This window comes from Phyllobates terribilis, unplaced genomic scaffold, assembly GCF_046119375.1.
Source record: "Phyllobates terribilis strain yellow unplaced genomic scaffold, ASM4611937v1 Scaffold_3__8_contigs__length_932513732, whole genome shotgun sequence".
Classification (NCBI taxonomy): domain Eukaryota; kingdom Metazoa; phylum Chordata; class Amphibia; order Anura; family Dendrobatidae; genus Phyllobates; species Phyllobates terribilis.
In genome coordinates this window covers 249,197,573-249,221,261 of record NW_027362763.1, presented here as the reverse complement: position 1 = coordinate 249,221,261, position 23,689 = coordinate 249,197,573, and the positions used below count along the sequence as shown (strand labels likewise).

Genomic DNA, 23,689 nt, shown 5'->3' with positions numbered 1-23,689 from the left:
CTTGTCATCCTTCACAGACACTGCAGAGCGCAGGCATTATGGGAACTTCCGATTCCGGTATTCGATATTGTAAAAGTATCGGAATTAAGTATCGGAATTCCGATACTGCGAATATCGGCCGATACCCGATATTACAGTATCGGAATGCTCAACACTAGTTATCAGGTCTCTCCAAACATTTCAGGGAGGTACATGCGGGCAATATAAGTACATTAAATATTAGAGGCATAGAGAGAGTACCACGTCCCCATCGTGGCGGTAATTGGGAAAAAATGCTCCATAACAAAGAAAAATTATGGATATTGAAATTAAATGCTCGGATACCGCAAGGTATGAATTATAGATCAGATTTAATGTTTTTTTATTCAATTATACATATATGCTTGCACTTACAATATTATATGCATGTTCTGTTTCTGTGCATTTATATGGCAAATCTATTACATGTATAAAAAAATTTATTATTTTTTTCTCCTAAATTTATATCTGAATATTCTATGAGAATTCGTTGCACGCAAATCTTGTCTAAGTAGGAGTTAATATCATAATTTGTATACTAATCTATCACACATGTTTAGGAGTGGTCACAGTTTTTATTATAAATGTGTTGTTTTTTAATTCATTTGTATACTGACGAATAAGGGGCTGTGTCCTCGAAACGCGTCCAGTTGTTCCCCTCCTAGGGACATGTTGTGATTTTTAATTTTGGAATAAAAGGATTTATCGCATGTGGCACCGGATTTTACCTTCTTTATATATCCTTGCAAGTGTATGCTGGACACTAATCCGTGAGCCTGGGATTCCTGTGAGTATCAGGTGATATGAGCTAATTATCCTTTTTTTTAGATTACTGGTTGGTGACACTTTTAGACCCCCGCTACAAGGAGAACTTTCACTCTCTTATTCCTGAGGTGGAGAGGTCTACAAAAATGGGGCAGTACCAGAAGGCCCTTGCTGCAGAACTGTTAAAAAAATTCCCATCTGAACACACTAGCGGCAGAGGTCACAGTTCGTTGACCAACCAAGGCGTACAGGCGAGACAGACGCAACTCCAATCCAGCAGAGGCAGGGGAACACTGTCAACGTTCTGGAACAGTTTTCTGAGACCCGCCCAGCTTACAGGCCCTGAGGCGCGGGGTACTCTCACAAGGAGTGGAAAGTTTCAAAAGATGGTGAGGGAGTACCTTGCTGACCGTACCATCGTCCTCCGTGATTCCTCTGTGACTTTTAATTATTGGGTATCCAAGCTGGACACTTGAAATGAACTCGCTCTGTACGCCTTGGAAGTCCTGGCCTGCCCTGCTGCTAGCGTGTTATCGGAGCGTGTTTTTAGTGCCCCTGGGGGAATTAAAACTGATAAGCGCACTCGCCTGTCAATTGACAATGCTGACAAGCTGACCCTTATCAAAATGAACAAGGGCTGGATTGGGCCAGACTTCTCATCACCACCAAATGGCAGCAGAGTAACATAAAGTCAAATCCACTGTGTTATTTCGGGAGGTGTATTCCCATGCACCGCTTCACACACATACATGGGTATACGCTTCCTCATTTCGGCTGTTTTTTGCTCTTCTCCTTATACTCAGCCTCCACCACCACTATACCACCAGGGTGACCGTGGTCCGTGTTGCCAGCATTGCAAGTTCCTCCGTCCTAATTTTTGGCAGCTTTTGCTTGGAAGGCATAGGCAAAGACTATGGGAGACAAAACTCCACAATAATGGGAATAATCTTTTGAATATGCTGTACTGCATGGCTCTTGTAAGGGGCATTAATATCATCTTGCTAAGCTACTGTGACCTCCACGTCTCTTCCAAGGGGCATTAAAACCATCTTGTTAAACCACTCTGAACTCCACGTCCCTTCAAAGGGGCATTAAAACCATCTTGTTAAGCTACTGTGAACTCCACGTCTCTTCCAAGGGGCATTAAAACCATCTTGTTAAACCACTCTGAACTCCACGTCTCTTCCAAGGGGCATTAAAATTGTCTTGTTAAACCACTCTGAATTCCACGTCTCTTCCAAGGGGCATTAAAACCATCTTGTTAAACCACTCTGACCTCCACGTCTCTTCCAAGGGGCATTAAAACCATCTTGTTAAACCACTCTGAACTCCACGTCTCTGCCAAGGGGCATTAAAACTGTCTTGTTAAACCACTCTGAACTCCACGTCTTTTCCAAGGGGCATTAAAACCGTAATGTTAAGCTACTGTGACCTCCACGCCTCTTCCAAGGGGCATTAAAACCGTCTTGTTAAACCACTCTGAACTGCACGTCTTTTCCAAGGGGCATTAAAACCGTCTTGTTAAGCTACTGTGACCTCCACGTCTCTTCCAAGGGGCATTAAAACCATCTTGTTAAACCACTCTGAACTCCATGTCTCTTCCAAGGGGCATTAAAACCGTTTTGTTAAACCACTCTGAACTCCACGTCTCTTCCAAGGGGCATTAAAACCGTCTTGTTAAGCTACTGTGACCTCCACGTCTCTTCCAAGGAGCATTAAAACCGTCTTGTTAAACCACTCTGAACTCCAAGTTTCTTCAGAGGGGCATTAAAACCGTCTTGTTAAGCTACTGTGACCTCCACGTCTCATCCAAGGGGCATTAAAACCATCTTGTTAAACCACTCTGAACTCCACGTCTCTTCCAAGGGGCATTAAAACCATCTTGTTAAGCTACTGTGACCTCCACGTCTCTTCCAAGGGGCATTAAAACCATCATGTTAAACCACTCTGACCTCCACGTCTCTTCCAAGGGGCATTAAAACTGTCTTGTTAAACCACTCTGAACTCCACGTCTCTTCCAAGGGGCATTAAAACCGTCTTGTTAAACCACTCTGAACTCCACGTCTCTTCCAAGGGGCATTAAAACCGTCTTGTTAAACCACTCTGAACTCCACATCTCTTCCAAGGGGCATTAAAACAGTCTTGTTAAACCACTCTGAACTCCACATCTCTTCCAAGGGGCATTAAAACCGTCTTGTTAAACCACTCTGAACTCCACGTCTCCTCCAAGGGGCATTAAAACTGTCTTGTTAAACCACTCAAAGCTACTGTGGAGTCCACGTCTCTTCCAAGGGGCATTAAAACCATCTTTTTAAACCGCTCTGAACTCCACGTCTCTTCCAAGTGGCATTAAGACCGTCTTGTTAAGCTACTGTGACCTCCACGGCTCTTCCAAGGGGCATTAAAACCATCATGTTAAACCACGCTGAACTCCACGTCTCTTCCAAGGGGCATTAAAACCGTTTTGTTAAACCCCTCTGAACTCCACGTCTCTTCCCAGGGGCATTAAAACCGTCTTGTTAAGCTACTGTGACCTCCATGTCTCTTCCAAGGGGCATTAAAACCGTCTTGATAAACCACTCTGAACTCCAGTGTTTCTTCAGAGGGGCATTAAAACCGTCTTGTTAAGCTACTGTGACCTCCACGACTCTTCCAAGGGGCATTAAAACCGTCTTGTTAAACCACTCTGAACTCCGCGTCTCTTCCAAGTGGCATTAAAACCGTCTTGTTAAGCTACTGTGACCTCCACGGCTCTTCCAAGGGGCATTAAAACCATCTTGTTAAACCACTCTGACCTCCACGTCTCTTCCAAGGGGCATTAAAACTGTCTTGTTAAACCACTCTGAACTCCACGTCGCTTCCAAGGGGCATTAAAACTGTCTTGTTAAACCACTCTGACCTCCACGTCTCTTCCAAGGGGCATTAAAACCATCTTGTTAAACCACTCTGAACTCCACGTCTCTGCCAAGGGGCATTAAAACTGTCTTGTTAAACCACTCTGAACTCCACGTCTTTTCCAAGGGGCATTAAAACCGTAATGTTAAGCTACTGTGACCTCCACGCCTCTTCCAAGGGGCATTAAAACCGTCTTGTTAAACCACTCTGAACTGCACGTCTTTTCCAAGGGGCATTAAAACCGTCTTGTTAAGCTACTGTGACCTCCACGTCTCTTCCAAGGGGCATTAAAACCATCTTGTTAAACCACTCTGAACTCCATGTCTCTTCCAAGGGGCATTAAAACCGTTTTGTTAAACCCCTCTGAACTCCACGTCTCTTCCAAGGGGCATTAAAACCGTCTTGTTAAGCTACTGTGACCTCCACGTCTCTTCCAAGGAGCATTAAAACCGTCTTGTTAAACCACTCTGAACTCCAAGTTTCTTCAGAGGGGCATTAAAACCGTCTTGTTAAGCTACTGTGACCTCCACGTCTCATCCAAGGGGCATTAAAACCATCTTGTTAAACCACTCTGAACTCCACGTCTCTTCCAAGGGGCATTAAAACCATCTTGTTAAGCTACTGTGACCTCCACGTCTCTTCCAAGGGGCATTAAAACCATCATGTTAAACCACTCTGACCTCCACGTCTCTTCCAAGGGGCATTAAAACTGTCTTGTTAAACCACTCTGAACTCCACGTCTCTTCCAAGGGGCATTAAAACCGTCTTGTTAAACCACTCTGAACTCCACGTCTCTTCCAAGGGGCATTAAAACCGTCTTGTTAAACCACTCTGAACTCCACATCTCTTCCAAGGGGCATTAAAACAGTCTTGTTAAACCACTCTGAACTCCACATCTCTTCCAAGGGGCATTAAAACCGTCTTGTTAAACCACTCTGAACTCCACGTCTCCTCCAAGGGGCATTAAAACTGTCTTGTTAAACCACTCAAAGCTACTGTGGAGTCCACGTCTCTTCCAAGGGGCATTAAAACCATCTTTTTAAACCGCTCTGAACTCCACGTCTCTTCCAAGTGGCATTAAGACCGTCTTGTTAAGCTACTGTGACCTCCACGGCTCTTCCAAGGGGCATTAAAACCATCATGTTAAACCACGCTGAACTCCACGTCTCTTCCAAGGGGCATTAAAACCGTTTTGTTAAACCCCTCTGAACTCCACGTCTCTTCCCAGGGGCATTAAAACCGTCTTGTTAAGCTACTGTGACCTCCATGTCTCTTCCAAGGGGCATTAAAACCGTCTTGATAAACCACTCTGAACTCCAGTGTTTCTTCAGAGGGGCATTAAAACCGTCTTGTTAAGCTACTGTGACCTCCACGACTCTTCCAAGGGGCATTAAAACCGTCTTGTTAAACCACTCTGAACTCCGCGTCTCTTCCAAGTGGCATTAAAACCGTCTTGTTAAGCTACTGTGACCTCCACGGCTCTTCCAAGGGGCATTAAAACCATCTTGTTAAACCACTCTGACCTCCACGTCTCTTCCAAGGGGCATTAAAACTGTCTTGTTAAACCACTCTGAACTCCACGTCGCTTCCAAGGGGCATTAAAACTGTCTTGTTAAGCTACTGTGACCTCCACGTCTCTTCCAAGGGGCATTAAAACCGTCTTGTTAAACCACTCTGAACTCCACGTCTTTTCCAAGGGCCATTAAAATCGTCTTGTTAAGCTACTGTGACCTCCACGTCTCTTCCAAGGGGCATTAAAACCGTCTTGTTAAACCACTCTGAACTCCACGTCTCCTCCAAGGGGCATTAAAACCGTCTTGTTAAACCACTCTGAACTCCACGTCTCTTCAAAGGGGCATTAAAACAGTCTTGTTAAACCACTCTAAATTCCACAGCTATTCCAAGGGGTATTGAAATGTTGTTTTTAATTGCCTCTAATCTCCACGACTCTTCCAACGGGCATTGCATTTCCTCCTAATTTTAGTCAGCTTTCGTTTTTCAATGCATAGGCGAACGCTAAGGGAGACCCACTCCCCAATAATGGGTAGAAGGTTTTTAGTACGCTGTAATCCATGTCTGTTTCAAGGGGCATTGCAGTTCCTCATAATTTTTGGAAAGCCTTCCATTCACTGCTTAGGCCAACAGTGTACAGGAGACCCAGTTGCTATAAATGGAAAAACCGGTTTAGTTAAGGCCCTCTGACCTCCATGTCACTTCCAAGGGGCATTGGAGTGCCTCAAAATTTTTGGTAGGAATTGCACTCACTGTATGCCCTATAACTGTGTAGCCGAACCGCTCCTTTTGGTACAGAAACATATCCTACAAGACATGTGTGGTTGACTGGCCTGATATTGATGTGAATGGTCCCTGTTCCTCCTGCTCTTTCTCCTTTGCCACCACCTCATCCATCATTCATCACCTGAAGCTTTGTTTTAACGGGAGTCATAGAACTGGGATAGTAGCAGGAAAACATCCAGCAATCCTCGGAGGAGGTAGGATATGCACCAAAACGCTGACCACCTCAGTCCTAGCCGCTACTACATACATGCGCTTGTATTCCAAGGAACAGAAAGCTAAGGAGATGGATGGTCTCATGATCATGAATAATTTACTCGTTGTGTAGGAGGCCGACCACTGCTGCTGTCTACCTTGTGAACTTTGTGTTGAAGCCTGATTGACCCAGGACCCGCAATCCTCTTTGTCTGGATGACGTGTTGCATCCAACTGTGTCCCGGCTTCCACAATATTAACCCAGTGTGAAGGCGTCAGTGAGATGGACCATCCCTGGCCACATTCACTTGTCCACATGTTTGTGGTTAGGCTGTCCTTCCCACTAAATGCACTGGGGAGGGCACAGGTAATGTTTTGGTATGCGCGCTTGTGTATAAGGCGCACCGGGACAAATAGGGGCGGCTGGGGACTGTTTATGGACACCCAGCCGCCCCAGGAGGCTGGGTAACGTGTGTGGGCACCCGGCCGCGGGGCGGCTGGGGACCGAGTATGGACACCCAGCTGCCCCCTGGCGGCTGGGGACCAAGCGTGGACACCCGGCCGCCGGGGGGCTGGGGACTGAGTATGGATACCAGGCTGCCGTCGCAGCCATGACGTGGTGGCCAGATTCAGCCTCCACATGCCTAAAAGGCCCAATTTCAAGTGCAAGCAAGCAGTATGGTATTGCAGCCTGCGGGTGGGTGGGTGGCAGGCTGCAAACTTGCGCTTGAATTGCAAGGAATGGGGGAGGTACAATTGAACACTGCCCTGGGACAAGGACTTGCACGAGGTTAGTTGCAAGTCTGCATCTTCTGATGCGGAAAGGATCATTTCTGATGGGCATACTTTTAGGCAGTGACCTGGGTGTCAGAGAGGCTTCCAGGCGTCTTCCCCATGCTGTCCCCGTGTCTTTTCAGCACTGTATGCATGTGTCACACAGCACATGGCCAGATAAGGTTGTAAAATGTTAAAATGACATTTCCCGGTGAATGCATTTGTCACGGTTGAAAGCAATACAAAAGTGCAAAAACGCATAAAAAATGCTACTTGTGAACATAGCCCAAGGTGTGGAGGAGTATTTTTGTTTTTGGTTATTTATTTTACCTTATACACAAGTCTTTACCCTGGAAAGGATGTTCCTTAACATATTTCACAGGAAAGCAGTTTCAGTTTCGTTTTTGAACGTTTTATTGTGAGCCGGTAAAAGTGGCTTAATACCTCTGACCACGTTGTTGACAGTAGTGACTTGGGGGTCAGAAATGCTTCCTGGGGTGATCCCCATGCTGTCCCCATGACATTTAAGCATTGTCACTATCGTTTTGGGCACTTTTTAGGCTTTCTACAGACTGCCAGGGGTGCCGCCGCTAAAATGCTCGGGTCTCCCATAGACTAACATTGGGCTCGTTGCTCGGGTCGAGCACCCGAGTATCACGGTGAGCTCGGCCCGAGCTTCGAGCACCCGAGCATTTTAGTGCTCGCTCAACACTATACAGGGGATATCCGTGTCCCATGTGTCCGTGTGTGTCACACGTGTGGCAACCATGTGCCGCCCGTGTGCCGCATCAGGATCACAAGGACCGGTGCCTGGGAATCAGGGCTACAATTAGTGCTGTTCCCAAGCACCGGGTGGTTAACGCTGCCCTCATCATGGTTTCCTGTCGTCGCGGAGATCAGAACCAGCAGGGACAGTGATGAGGGTAGTAGTGTCTGCTCCCCCAGTGTCCTTGTGTAAAAATAAGATTAAAATAATAAAATCCATATACTCCCCCTTCCTAGGTGCCCCCTGCTCTAATCCTCTGACCGCTGACTCCGGGGACCCAGGGAGAATGAGCTGCTGCAGTGAGAGGCTCCGGAGCTCTGCTGAGCTCAGGAGCGGTGTCCTGTCACTCACTGAGCGCAGCTCCAGAGCTGCGCATTCCCCAGAGCTCCTCGGCGTCAGCCGTCAGAGGATTACAGCGGGGGACACCTAGGACAGGTGAGTATATGGATTTTATTATTTTATTCTTATTTTTACAGGTGGACACTGTGGGAGCAGACACTACTACCCTCATCATTGTCCCTGCTGGTGCTGATTGCAGCACCGACAGGGAACCATGATGGGGGCAACATTCAGCACCCGGCGCTTGGGAACAGCGCTAAATGTAGCGCTGATCCCAAGCGCCGGTAGGTGTCACACTAATGACACACGGATGTCATCCGTGTGTGTTCAGCGTGAAACACTTTTGCGGACCGTGCATCCGCAAAAAAACAGACATGTCACTGTGTGGAGCACACGGACACACGGTCCGTTGAAACACACTGACATGTGTGCAGACCCATAGATTTGAATGGTTCTGCATGTGTCAGTGGCTCCAGTACATGTGGAAACTGTCACCACTTGTACTGGAAACACAGACATGTAAAAGGGCCCTAAGACAATGATCCCAAACACACAGCCAAGGAAACTCAATTGGTTTCAGGGAAAGAAAATAAAGCTTCCAGAATGGCTCAGCCAATCACCTGACCTGAATCCAATAGAAAATTTATGGAAGGAACTAAAGCTCAGAGTTAATAGAAGAAGCCCATGGAGCTTTCAGGATTTGAAGAGTTTTTTTGTGTGGAAGAATGGGCCAAAATCACACCTGAGCAATGCATGCGACTAGTTTCTCCATACAGGAGGCGTCTTGAAGCTGTCATCACCAACAAAGGCTTTTGTACAAAGTATTAAATAAATTTCAGTAAGCATGTCCACTATTGCACCAAAATATATACAGTACAGACCAAAAATTTGGACACACCTTCTCATTTAAAGATTTTTCTGTATTTTCATGACTTTGAAAATTGTATATTCACACTGAAGGCATCAAAACTATGAATTAACACACGTGGAATTATATACTTAACAAAAAAGTGTGAAACAACTGAAAATATGTCTTATATTCTAGGTTCTTCAAAGTAGCCACCTTTTGCTTTGATCACTGCTTTGCACCCTCTTGGCATTCTCTTGATGAGCTTCAAGAGGTAGTCGCCGGAAATGGTTTTCACTTCACAGGTGTGCCCTGTCAGGTTTAATAAGTGGGAGTTCTTGCCTTATAAATGGGGCTGGGACCATCAGTTGTGTTGTGCAGAAGTCTGGTGGATACACAGCTGATAGTCCTACTGAATACACTGTTAGAATTTGTATTATGGCAAGAAAAAAGCAGCTAAGTAAAGAAAAACAAGTGGCCATCATTACCTTAAGAAATGAAGGTCAGTCAGTCTGAAAAATTGGGAAAACTTTGAAAGTGTCCTCAAGTACAGTAGCAAAAACCATCAAGCGCTACAAAGAAACTGGCTCACATGAGGACCGCCCCAGGAAAGGAAGACCGAGAGTCACCTCTCCTTCTGAGGATATGTTTATCCGAGTCACCAGCCTCAGAAATCGCAGGTTAACAGCAGCTCAGATTAGAGACCAGGTCAATGCCACACAGAGTTCTAGCAACAGACACATCTCTACAACAACTGTTAAGAGGAGACTTTGTGCAGCAGGCCTTCATGGTAAAATAGCTGCTAGGAAACAACTGCTAAGCACAGGTTACAAGCAGAAGAGACTTGTTTGGGCTAAAGAACCAAAGGAAAGAACATTAGACCAGTGGAAATCTGTGCTTTGGTCTGATGAGTCCAAATTTGAGATCTTTGGTTCCAACCACCGTGTCTTTGTGTGATGCAGAAAAGGTGAACGGATGGACTTTACATGCCTGGTTCCCACCGTGAAGCATGGAGGAGGAGGTGTGATGGTGTGGGGGTGCTTTGCTGGTGACACTGTTGGGGATTTATTCAAAATTGAAGGCATACTGAACCAGCATGGCTACCACAGCATCTTGCAGCGGCATGCTATTCCATCCGGTTTGCGTTTAGTTGGACCATCATTTATTTTTCAACAGGACAATGACCCCAAACACACCTCCAGGCTGTGTAAGGGCTATTTGACCAAGAAGGAGAGTGGTGGGGTGCTATGCCAGATGATCTGGCCTCCACAGTCACCAGACCTGAACCCAATCGAGATGGTCTGAGGTGAGCTGGACCGCAGAGTGAAGGCAAAAGGGCCAACAAGTGCTAAGCATCTCTGGGAACTCCTTCAAGATTGTTGGAAAACCATTTCCGGTGACTACCTCTTGAAGCTCATCAAGAGAATGCCAAGAGTGTGCAAAGCAGTCATCAAAGCAAAAGGTGGCTACTTTGAAGAACCTAGAATATAAGACATATTTTCAGTTGTTTCACACTTTTTTGTTAACTATATAATTCCACATGTGTTAATTCATAGTTTTGATGCCTTCAGTGTGAATGTACCATTTTTAAAGTCATGAAAATACAGAAAAATCCTTAAATGAGAAGGTGTATCCAAACTTTTGGTCTGTACTGTATGTGTGTAAACTAATGTTTTTTTCAATATTTTGAACACGTTTTATCTGTACTCATAATCTCTGTTTGAACCCAGTCTAAAGGCCCCGTCACACATAACGAGATCGCTAGCGAGATCGTTATTACGTCACGGTTTTGGGATCGCTGGAGAGTCGTTTCGTGATCGCTGGGGAGCTGTCAAACATGCAGAACTTCCCAACGATTTCGGCCGCCCCAGCGATCTAACTAACGATCTCGGCGGTCGTTGGGACGCTTTCACACAGCAGCTATTTCAACGATCCACACCTTGATAGGGACTGTACTGTGTCACAAAGGCGTGCATAAAATTTCTTTTCCGCGCCCCCTCATCTCCAATTGGTGGATGCTACTGCGTTCTGATTGGGCGGCCTTGGTCGCTACAACGATCCGCAAAATCAGGACTCAGTCGAATGAATGGATATCAACAGCCCGAAGAATTCTGCTAGGATCTGCAATCCAGCACGAGGTCAGAAACAAAGGATGGAATCGCTATTCTGTTGCCTTCTTTATGCACGGCGGAAAATGAGAACGCTGTAGCGACCACCAATCGGGGACGAGGGGCGCGGAAAAGTCCAATTTATGCACGCCTACGTGTCTCAGTTCTGAATCGCTAACGAGGTCGATGATAAGGTGTCAAATACAGCAATGCACACTGCCCAGCGGGAGCGCAACGACCCAGGAATGGTCAAGGAAGCTTTGTAACGATCAGCGATCTCACAGCAGGGGCCTGATCGTTGCTACCTGTCAGACATAATGAGATTGCTAGCGAGATCGCTATTGCGTCACAAAAACCGTGATGTACAAACGATCTCGCTAGCGATCTCGTTATGTGTGACGGGGCCTTAAGGCTAAGTGCCCACGATGCAGAAATGCTCCGGATTTTTCCTGAGCGTTTCTGCATCTCCCTGGTAGAAAAAACGCATGCGGATTGTACATGCGGATTGTACATGCGTTTTTCCTGCCAGGGACAAGCGGAAATGAAGCGTTCTTCACATGCATTTCCGCATGCGGGTTGTCAAGCGCTTTCCAAGCGATTTTAGCATCTCTTGGAAAGTGCTTGACAACTTGGTCACACTATACAAATCCATGTAACCGGCATGGATTTTATATAGTGTGACCAAGTTAGTTAAAAAAAAGAATAAAAATACATATACTCACCTTCAGATGGCCCCCGGTCTCCTTATCCGATGTGTCTGGTCTTCCCGATGTCTCGCGGTTGTGTAAAAGGACCTTCCATGACGTCATTTAGTCATGTGACAGGTCACGCGACCACTGACGTCAGCAGTCGCCTGACCCATCACATGACTAAATGACGTCATGGCAGGTCCTTTTAGACCATCGCGAGCTGCCGGGGAGCCAGGACGCATCGCTATGGAGACCGGGTGCCATCGGAAGGTAAGTATAATGTATATTTTTTATTTTAATTCTTTTTTTTACAGGTACTATGGTACCCGGGTCCGGAGGAGAATCTCCTCTTCTCCAGACCCGGGTACCATCCGCACACTGAATCGCTTAATATCCACATGTGCACATGTAGTCATGCAGATATTAAGCGATTCAATGCAAGTCAATGGTGGCGAAAACGCCGTGATTACGTAAAATAATTAGTAGTGCTGCAAATTTTTCGCAATGATAATCCGCAGGGAAAATTTCCGCAGCATGTGCACAGCACATGCGGATTATCATTGGGGATCATGGCAGACCTTCTACCAAGCGTTTTTTAAGCATTTCTGCAGCGGAATTGCCGCTGCGAAAATGCTCAAAAAACGCATAGTGGGCACGCAGCCTTAGGATACATTCACATGCAGTAAATTTGTAGGAGAATGTCAGTTCCAATTAGGTGAATGGGGTTATTTTGGTGACAAGCATCTACATTGCTATAAACCCCTCTTAGCTAAAGGGTACAGATGCAGACATTTCTGCAACAATTTCATGTTTGTGAATATACCCTTAAAGTCTTTTCAAGTGTAAAATTACAACTTTTTTTAATTAGCCAATTAAAGAGAAAAACAAGAACAGCTTATGACTACAGTCAATTCACATGACACTAAATAGCTTATAAACTGGTTGACATTACAGTCTCTTGGCACTTATAAAAACTTATTGCTATATTCCAACTGAATAGAGAATGAAAATGTCCAAATTTTGTATTTATTTTACTAATAGCAACCTTACCAATATCAATAAACAAGCATCATTAACAAGAACCTAATCTGTGACTTTAAACAAAAATAACGTAAGTCAACAAATACAGTTATATGAAAAAGTTTGGGCACCCCTATTAATCTTAAGCTTAATGTTTTATAAAAATTGGTGTCTTTGCAACAGCTATTTCAGTTTGATATATGTAATAACTGTTGGACACAGTAATGTTTCTGCCTTGAAATGAGGTTTATTGTACTAACAGAAAATGTGCAATCTGCATTCAAACAAAATTTGACAGGTGCATAAGTATGGGCCCCCTTATCATTTTCTTGTTTTAAATACTCCTACCTACTTTTTACTGACTTACTAAAGCACTTTTTTTGGTTTTGTAACCTCATTGAGCTTTGAACTTCAGAGCCAGGTGTATGCAATCATGAGAAAAGCTACTTAAAGTGGCCACTTGCAAGTTGTTCTCCTGTTTGAATCTCCTCTGAAGAGTGGCATCATGGGCTCCTCAAAAAAACTGTCAAATGATCTGAAAACAAAGATTATTCAACATAGTTGTTCAGGGGAAGGATACAAAAAGCTGTCTCAGAGATTTAACCTGTCAGTTTCCACTGTGAGGAACATAGTTAGGAAATGGAAGAACACAGGGACATTTCTTGTTAAGGCCAGAAGTGGCAGGCCAAGAAAAACATCAGAAAGGCAGAGAAGAAGAATGGTGAGATCAGTCAAGAACAATCCTCAGACCACCTCCAGAGAGCTGCAGCATCAACTTGCTGCAGATGGTGTCACTGTGCATCGGTCAACTATACAACGCACTTTGTACAAGGAGAAGCTGTATGGGAGAGTGATGCGAAAGAAGCCGTTTCTGCAAGCACGCCACAAACAGAGTCGGCTGAGGTATGCAAAAGCACATTTGGAGAAGCCAATTTCTTTTTGGAAGAAGGTCCTGTGGACTGATGAAACCAAGATTGAGTTGCTTGATCATACAAAAAGGCGTTATGCATGGCGGCAAAAAAACACAGCATTCCAAGAAAAACACTTGCTACCCACAGTAAAATTTGGTGGAGGTTCCATCATGCTTTGGGGCTGTGTGGCCAATGCCGGCATCGGGAATCTTGTTAAAGTTGAGGGACGTATGGATTCCACTCAGTATCAGCAGATTCTTGACAATAATGTTCAAGAATCAGTGACAAAGTTGAAGTTACGCAGGGGATGGATCTTTCAGCAAGACAATGATCCAAAACACCGCTCCAAATCTACTCAGGCATTCATGCAGAGGAACAATTACAATGTTCTGGAATGGCCATCCCAGTCCCCAGGCCTGAATATCATTGAACATCTTTGGGATCATTTGAAGAGGGCTGTCCATGCTCGGCGACCATCAAACTTAACTGAACTGGAATGGTTTTGTAAAGAGGAATGGTCAAAAATACCTTCATCCAGGATCCAGGAAATCATTAAAAGCTACAGGAAGCGACTAGAGGCTGTTATTTTTGCAAAAGGAGGATCTACTAAATATTAATGTCACTTTTCTGGTGAGGTGCCCATACTTATGCACCTGTCAAATTTTGTTTGAATGCAGATTGCACATTTTCTGTTAGTACAATAAACCTCATTTCAAGGCAGAAACATTACTGTGTCCAAGAGTTATTACATATATCAAACTGAAATAGCTGTTGCAAAAACACCAATTTTTATAAAACATTAAGCTTAAGATTAATAGGGGTGCCCAAACTTTTTCATATAACTTTAGATATCTACTAGAAATGTAATGTATTAGAGTTATATGGCACATATAAATATAACTACTGTGTATAACTAGTTTTTGTTTTGTTAAAACTATGCAGTAAATCAGTATTGTTTTACATTATAGCAAAGTATAACAAGTACCAAGACTATGATCATACAGTGTGCTGTATTAAAAATAGCACTTAGGGGCAGTGCAAGAGCATCATAGACATGATATGTAACAAGGCGATGCAACACAAATTAGACATAGAGAATATGGCTGTGGTGAAATACAACTCCAACTGAGAAGCTGTTTCAGATTGAAAAACATTGGGCCCACCAGAAGATTTGACTCTGAGGGCTCACCTTTCTCCCCCGCTCAAGAGCCCCATAGCAGCTGCAAAGTTAGTGCTATCATGAACTCTCCTGATGTAGAAGCCAGGGACCGTCCATCCCTGCTGAGAAGCAGTCCTGGCTAAGAAAAGTATGTGGGAAGGTTCCCAGACACTCTACGGCTGTTTTTTTACTGAGGTGGAAACCCACGCAAACACGGGGAGAACATACAAAATCCTTGCAGATGTTGTCCTTGCTGGGATTTGAACCCAGGATCCCAGCGCTGCAAGGCTTCAGTGCTAACCACTGATCCAATGTGCTGCCGTTCACCCTCTGATATCTAACAGGCTGGAGAAACTTGCACCTACTGCCACTCTATCTTAAGCTCCTTTGTGAGAAACTAATGTATTTGGGCAGCCACTCAGTCTACCAAATAAAATTCCTGAGAAGGAAATTGGGGATGGCTTCGTTACTGGTACTGGGGGCAGTGCTAATACCATGGCGTCGTACCATAATTTACTGGAAATATTCCAGGCTGGTAGGAGGCAAGCAGATTCCCACAGAAAAGTACCAGCAGTAATGTTCTGGAACCCACGCTTGTAGAAGGCGGAGACAACACTGGGAGTAATAGTGGCTGCTGGAGACCGAGTATGGACACGAGGCATGAGGTTGTGAAAAGCTTCCGCCTTCACGAGCCTAAAAGGCCACATTTCAAGTGAAAGCAGCTTTAGAGGACCTCCCGGGAGAAATGACAGCTGGAGTAGATATGGTTTCCCAAGTCCTTTCACCAAGCTAAAGAATATGGCTGTGGTGAAATACAACTCAGCAAAAAAAGCTGTGGACTGGCTCCGTACCGTCCCTGGCCACATTCACTTGACCACGTGTTTGTGGGTAGGCGATCCTTCCCAGTAAGTTCACTGGGGAGGGCATGGGTAATGTTGTGGGACCCGTGCTTGTGGAAGGCGGAGACGATACCGGGAGAAATAGTGGCGGCTGGGGACCGAATATTGACACCCGGCCGCCGCCGGCATGAGACTGTGAAAAGCTTCCGCCTCCACGAGCCTAAAAGGCCCCATTTCAAGTGCAAGCAGCTGCCCAGAAATCTGCCAGTTTAGTATTGCAGCCTGTGGGTGGGTGGCTGGCTGTATACTTGCCCTTGCATTTCAAGTAACAGAAAACTAAGCAGATGGTGGCCTCTATCATCACCATGGCCTCACCTCGGCACTATGAACTCTCCTGAAGGAGAAGCCAGGGCCCACCGGAGGAGTCTCCGGTTTTCTGGTGGGTCCGTCCAACCCTGCCGAGAAGCAGCCCTGGCTAAGAAAAGTGTGGGGGAAGGTTCCCGGACACTCTATGGCTGTATTTTTAATGTGGATCGGACGTGCTTATGCATGTTATTTCTCAAACCGGATTGCAGATCAGGCCATTGCCCAACTCTGTAGTCATGAAATTAAATGTGCAAAGAAAGATGTTTGTGTGTCAAAGCACCACCGAGAAGTGCGAGTTGATGTTGATCGGGCTGCCATTGCTTCTGCAAAAGCTGCTTTAGAGGACTTCCTGGGAGAAATGACAGCCAGAGTAGATACGGTTTCCCTCTATGCCAGTCCTTTCACCGAGCTAAAGAATATGGCTGTGGTGAAATACAACTCAGCAAAAAAAGCTGTGGACTGGCTCCATACCGTACCTGGCCACATTCACCTGTCCACGTGTTTGTGGTTAGGCAGTCATTCCCAGTAAGTGCACTGGGGAGGGCACGGGTAATGTTGTGGGACCCGTGCTTGTGGAAGGCGGAGACTATACCAGGAAAAATAGTGGCGGCTGGGGACCGAGTATGGACACCCGGCCACCGCCGGCATGAGATTATGAAAAGCTTCCGCCTCCACGAGCCTAAAAGGCCACATTTCAAGTGCAAGCAGCTGTCAAAAATTTGGCAGTATAGTATTGCAGCCTGTGGGTGGGTGGGTGGCTGGCTGCATACTTGCGCTTGCATTCCAAGGAATGGGGTAGGGACAACTGAACGCTGCACTGGGACAAGGACGTGGACGGAGATTGTTGCAAGTCTGCGCCAAGGATCACTTATGATGGGGACACTTTTAGGCAGTGACCTGAGAGTCAGAGATGCTTCCAGAGGTCTTCCCCATGCTGTTCCCATGTCTTTTCAGCACTGTATGCATGTGTCTGATGATGTGTCATCAAAAACGCTACGTGTGAACATAGCCCAAGGTGTGGAGGAGTATTTTTGTTTTTGGTTATTTATTTTGCCTTATATACAAGTCATTACCCTGGAAAGGATGTTCCTTAATATGTTTCCCAGGAAAATCCTGTTTGGTTTCGTTTTTGTATGTTTTATTGTGAGTCCGTAAAAGTGGCGTAATACTCTGACAATGTTGTTGACAGCAGTGATCTGTGAGTCAGTGATGCTTCCAGGGGTCTTCCCCATGCTATTCCCATGTCATCTGAGTACTGTTCCCATCGATTTGGGCAATTTTTAGGCCCTCTACAGACCGCCGGGGGGATCCGCCTGAAAAATGTTCGAGTTTCCCATAGACTTACATTGGGCTCGTTGCTCGGGTCGAGCACCTGAGTATTCCAATTTGCTCTACCCGAGCAATGAGTACCCGAGCATTTTAGTGCTCACTCATCACTATACACCACCAATCTCACAGGTATCTAATATCAGCAGTGCTTCTAGGAGAGATTTACATAGTCGTGCAACATGGGATATAGCAAGCAATGTTTTTTCCTGCTAGTTTTCACATTGAATCCAACAATAAAATTCTCCTTATGATATCAGAACCACACAGTGGTTCTGTAAGGCTCAAAAGATGTCCCTGAGTGTCTTATTAGGTCTCCATTTTCTATCAGGCTCTTGGAGAAACTATTCATTTTTGGTCAAACAATTGCAATACGGCTAGTCTTAAATGATATAATAACATACAATTTTTTTTCTGCTATACTTATTCTTGTGAACATAATTATATAACTTCCGCTTACATGCAAAATAAGAAAAGCACTGCATGACCATAGGTTTCTCAGAACTGGAGGAAGGGGATGATGAGATCGTGTGTGAAGAAATCGTTTTCAGAAAGCAGACCTTCTGTATAATGGCTGGGTATTCTTGTAATACAGAACATATCTACTGCCCACATTTAATGAAATAATCAATTTAATTTTAATTCCCTCAACAGAATTAGAATAATTGAATGGGAAAGGGCATTAAAGGGGTTGGTTGGATCTTACATAATGATGTCCGATCCAGAGGATTGGTCAACACCACTATGAGATGCATGGGGGTCCAGCACCTGGCACAACCTATCAATCAGCTGATATCAGCCCCTGTAGTGCCAGGTGTCGGACACCTACCGATCTCATATTGATCATTAAAGGGAGTCTGTCATCTTCAAAATTCGATTTAAACTACTTATACAGTTATGTAGAGAACGTAGCCCCTATAAAAATCATCTTTGTTGTTAAGCTGTTGCTTGCTTAATTATTCACAAATAGTATTTTATCTTTTATATAAATGAGTTTCCGTGCACCATTGGCATGGCTAAAGGCTCAGTGAACAGTTCCACCCTCTCAATCACCATCCTGTGCAGCTCCCCTTATGTTCATTGACAGTGGAAGTTTAGCAAGTGTCAATGCGGATAGAAGAGAGAGATGAGAACGTCCAGCTCCTGCAGTGTTAGTGCCCATCTGCAGGGGAGGGAATTTTATTCAGGGAGTGCTCCCTCTGGACAAGTGAGTGATGTCAATCAACATAAGGGGAGGTTTGCAGCATTGGTGATTGAGAGGGCGGAACGGTGCACTGAGCCCTGGGCCACATCAAGGTGCAACGAAGCTCCTTCATTTGTATAAGAAATAAAGAAAAATTCTGAAAAGCAAGTAAAAACTAAACTAAAGGGAAATTTTTATAGGGTCTTAGTCCCTTATACGACTGTATATGCAGCTTAAATCGAGTCGCGGTGGTGACAGATTCTCTATAATATGTAAGACCTAGACAACCCCTCTCACACACATTCATTCAAGAATTATATAATCAGGTCCACCAAGTGATCTGTTCATGAAATCTGCTTCCATTTCACTCGCAGGGCTGCAAGAAATTCCAGGACAGTCTATTAAAATAAGGCATTTTTTTTTTGTTCTGTCCATTAAAAGTGTAAATGGTTGAAGCTGAAGAAATGTATAGATATTTATACTGTATTTTTCAGCATTTTTCAGTTTACAGCGAATGCAGCCGATGTCTCGTATCAGACTTATGGGCTGTAGACATGGATCACTTATACTCATAATGATTTATTAAGGTTTTCCAATGTGTCTATAAAAAATCTTGTCTGTCCGTGATTCTTTTTATAAGCTGCCCAGAAAAAAATAAAAGGTCAAGCTGGCAACCCTGCTCATTTGATGTAAATAACCATCATTTCTCATGTGAAGAGGCACAGCATGGCAGACTGATGTTACGCTCTAGCGCGGGGCTGTATCAGACCCACCAATAGCTAAGACGTGAAGGAGCTGGCTGTATCCCCCAATGTGTTCTGCGTTTAGCTAGGAAGTTAATACTGCAGTAGTGTAAAGGTCAAGAGCAGACATGGGAAAGATATTCTTCATTCTGTTTTTTTATAGACTTGTGGGATGAACAGTTGGACATTTCCTTATTATATAAACCCTCTCCCAACCCACTCCCTGTTTCTAACCCCTTCTGCACATCTGTAGTAGTTGACATTTAAGCAGCTAGTTGGCAGACGTTACTAAAACACTCTTTTTAATTACACAGCTTAATAATGGTTACAGTGTTTTGAAGACGTCTTCCTGAATATTACTAAGTCAGAGAGAAGACAAGGAGCTTGATGCATCTCTTGCTGTGGCCCAGTGGATTCAGGTTAGTTGTACCTTTGCTTTTGTTCCGTGCAGGGCACACTGATGGCGCAGGCTGCCAGGTGACTGTGCATTGACAGCTGGCATTCTGTACGGTGGCTTAATACGAATTATCTTATTTTTTATCATAGCAATGAATCATGTCAGTTATTTTGTGTACAGTGATGTTATATTTCCAAAATAGCAGGCTTACAAAGGGGTCAAAGAACGCAAGTATATCCATCATTGCTCACAGGTGAAGGATTGGTACGTGTTTGTTAAATATCCAGGTAACTCCTACAGGTGAAAAACACCTACTTACCCATGGGAATATAAACCTCTATAGTACATATTGTTAAAGCAGCAATTTTTTTTGTCTGTAAAGAGATTCTTGCGTATGCCTTATTTTTACCTAATTTAGTTAAAGTGCCATTTTTGGGCTGTCAGCCATGCTCATTCCTTATTTCTCTTTGATATGATTACCCCATTCCAGACTACATTTCCCATGATGCCTATGGATTAGCAGTGTGGACAGTGACACATTAAACTGAACTTGTTCTGCTTTGAGTCTTGCTTAGTGGCAGCCAGTGATGAACCAGTGACACAGTGTCACAGGTGTATCAGAGGTGACAGTCGCCCTGCAGTTGGTTGCAGGAGATCTCTACATTTGGCATTACAGACATCTTCTTAGAGGCTAGCTGTCTCTAGGACCCAGCAGCTACCTCCCTCTGGCTAATTAGCTCCCTGGCCTGGGTGTATAAATACCTGGTGTGTCTGAGAGGGAGGTGCCGGCGATATTCATTATTACTTGTGAGGCTTTAGCAAGAGCTGTACTTCATCCTCTCTGGAGCTTGAGGCCGTGTGCGCATTTCCCCCGTTTGTCTCCCCTTGTTGTCTATAGAGTTTAATGGAGATCGACTAGTGCTCATCTCCTCCCGTCCCTAGCCTTAGCCATACGCCAAGGAAAGTCAGGGCGAGGTACACGTGCAGCGATTGGTGAAGAGCCAATATACGGACGGTAGTTGAGACAGGGTGACACTAGACAAGACTAGGAGGTCTCCACTCCCCCCCTTTCCCTAGTGTCTCGGCTTTCTTTCCCTCTTCCCTCTGTGTTGCACTAAGTCTGACACCTAGCAATGCTGTCCTTTGACCAACACTGCAGAGTCTCAAGGAATTCTGTGTGATGCAACTTCACACAAAAAGAGTTTTAGTGTATTCTAGGAGATGCCATTTTTTCCCAGTCTCTTTCTTATGGTGGAGCCATAAACACTGACCTTAACTGAGGCAAGTAAGGCCTGCAGGTTTTTGGATATTGTTGTGGGGTCTTTTGTGACCACTTGGATGAGTCGTCACTGCGCTCCTCTTTGGTCAGCCAGCCACTCCTGGGAAGATTCACTACTGTTGCATGTTTTCGCCATTTGTGGATAATGGCTCTCAATGTGGTTTGCTGGAGTCCCAAAACTTTAGAAATGGCTTTATAACCTTTTCTAGACTAATAGATCTTAATTACTTTGTTTGTCATTTCTTCCTGAATTTCTTTGGATCGCAGCATGATGTCTAGCTTTTGAGGATCTTTTGGTCTACTTCACTTTGTCAGGCAGGTCCTATTTAAGTGATTTCTTAAATGAAAACAGGTTTGACAGTAAGAAGGCCTGTGTGTGGCTAGGGCAATTTAACTCAGCTTCCCAAAGATGTGATAAACCACAGTTATTTTATGTTTTAAGGGGAGGGGGGACAATCACTTTTTCACACAGGGCCCTGTAAGTTTGGATTTCTTTTTCCATTAATTATCAAGATCTTCATTTAAAAAATGCATTTTGTGTTTACTTGTGTTATTTGTGTTCTCTTTGTCTAATATTTAAATTTTGTTTTGTGATCTGAAACATTTAAGCGTGACAAACATGCAAAAGAATAAGAAGTCAGGAAGGGGGCAAACACTTTTTCACACCACTGTATATATATATATATATATATATATATATACACACACATACATATATATATATATATATATATACTCATACACACACACACACATATATATATATATATATATATATATATATATATATATATATATATATATATACAGAGTGACTTAAAAAAGTTATGAAATTATACATGGTTTTCTAATTATTTAAAAAATATAACTCTGAAAATTGTGATGTGCATTAGTACTCAGCGCCTTTGCGTCTGATACCCCGAAGTAAAATGCTGAGTGACTAATTGACTCCAGAAATCACATAATTAGTGAAATAAGTCTGTGTGTAATTTCTTCTCAGCATAACTACAGCTGTTCTGTGAATGCTTCAAACGTGTGAGGACTAGTGATGGGCGAGCACTAAAATGCTCGAGTGCTCGATGCTCAACTCGAGCACATTGGAATACTCGGATGCTCGACCTGAGCAACGAGCCGAATGTAAGTCTATGGGAAACTCGAGCATTTTTCAGGTGGCTCCCCCCAGCGATCTGCAGAGGGCCTAAAAATTGCCCAAATCGATGGGAACAGTGCTCAAATGACATGGGAACAGCATGGGGCAGACCCCTGGAAGCATTTTGGACTCCCAGGTCACCGCTGTCAACAACGTTGTCAGAGGTATTACGCCACTTTTACGGACTAACAATAAAACATACAAAAACGAAACCAAAATGGATTTTCCTGGGAAATATGCTAAGGAACATCTTTTCCAGGGTAATGACTTGTATATAACGCAAAATAAATAACCAAAACCAAAAATACTCCACATCTTGGGCTATGTTCACACGTAGCGTTTTTGATGCATTTTTGCATTGCTTTCAACCAAGACAAATGCATTCACTGGGAAATGTAATTTTAACATTTTACAACCCTATCTGGCCGTGTGGTACGTGACACATCATCAGACACATGCATACAGTGCTGAAAAGACATGGGAACAGCATGGGGAAGACCAATGGAAGCATCTCTGACTCCCAGGTCACTGCCTAAAAGTGTGCCTCCCACCATGCACCTTTCATTGCAGACTTGCAACAATCACCATCCACGTCCTTGTCCCAGTGCAGCGTTCAGTTCTCCCTACCCCATTCCTTGCAATGCAAGTGCAAGTATGCAGCCAGACACCCACCCACCCACAGGCTGCAATACTATACTGCCAAATTTTTGACAGCTGCTTGCACTTGAAATGTGGCCTTTTAGACTCGTGGAGGCAGAAGCTGTCCACAACCTTATGGCGGCGCCGACCAGGTATCCATACTCAGTCTCCAGCCGCCACTATTTGTCAAAGTGTTGTCTTTGCCTTCCACAAGCACGGGTCCTACAACATCACCCGAGCCCTCCCCAGTTAACTTATTGGGAAGGACCGCCTACCCACAAACACGTGGTCAAGTGAATGTGGCCAGGGACGGTACGGAGCCAGTCCACAGCTTTTTTTGCTGAGTTGTATTTCACCACAGCCATATTCTTTAGCTTGGTGAAAGGACTTGGGAAACCATATCTACCCAGCTGTCATTTCTCCCAGGAAGTCCTCTAAAGCTGCTTTCACTTGAAATGTGGCCTTTTAGACTCGTGGAGGCGGAAGCTTTTCATAACCTCATGCCGGCGGCGGCCGGGTGTCCATACTCGGTCCCCAGCCGCCACTATTTCTCCCTGTATCGTCTCCGCCTTCCAAAAGCACGGGTCCCACAACATTACCCGTGCCCTCCCCAGTACACTTACTGGGAATGACCGCCTAACCACAAACACTTGGACAGGTGAATGTGGCCAGGGATGGTACGGAGCCAGTCCACATTAAAAATGCAGCCATAGAGTGTCCGGGAACCTTCCCATACACTTTTCTTAGCCAGGGCTGCTTCTCGGCAGGGTTGGAGGGGCCCACCAGAGAACCGGAGACTCCTCTGGTGGGCCCTGGATTCTCCTTCAGGAGAGTTCATAGTGCCAAGGTGAAGCCATGATGATGAGAGGCCACCATCTGCTTAGCTTTCTGTTACTTGGAATGCAAGCGCTAGTATGCAGCCAGCCACCCACAGGCCACAATACTAAACTGCCAGATTTCTGGGCAGCTGCTTTCACTTGAAATGT

At 44.7% G+C, this 23,689-nt stretch overlaps 2 protein-coding genes across 3 annotated transcripts in view; one reads left to right on the top strand and one right to left on the bottom strand.

The window, feature by feature from the left end:
• The window catches only part of MED12L (mediator complex subunit 12L), a 981,938-nt gene that overhangs the window by 680,210 nt on the left and 278,039 nt on the right, over positions 1 to 23,689 (bottom strand). The gene's annotated exons all lie outside the window — the stretch shown is intronic.
• The window catches only part of P2RY14 (purinergic receptor P2Y14), a 122,076-nt gene that overhangs the window by 66,846 nt on the left and 31,541 nt on the right, over positions 1 to 23,689 (top strand). The window contains exon 2 of one of the 2 annotated variants that reach the window (XM_073674731.1): positions 19,553 to 19,657. The exons of the other annotated variant lie outside the window; for it this stretch is intronic. The gene's annotated coding sequence lies outside the window, so the exon portion shown is untranslated. The remainder of the gene's footprint in view (positions 1 to 19,552; positions 19,658 to 23,689) is intronic. 2 annotated transcript variants of the gene reach the window in all.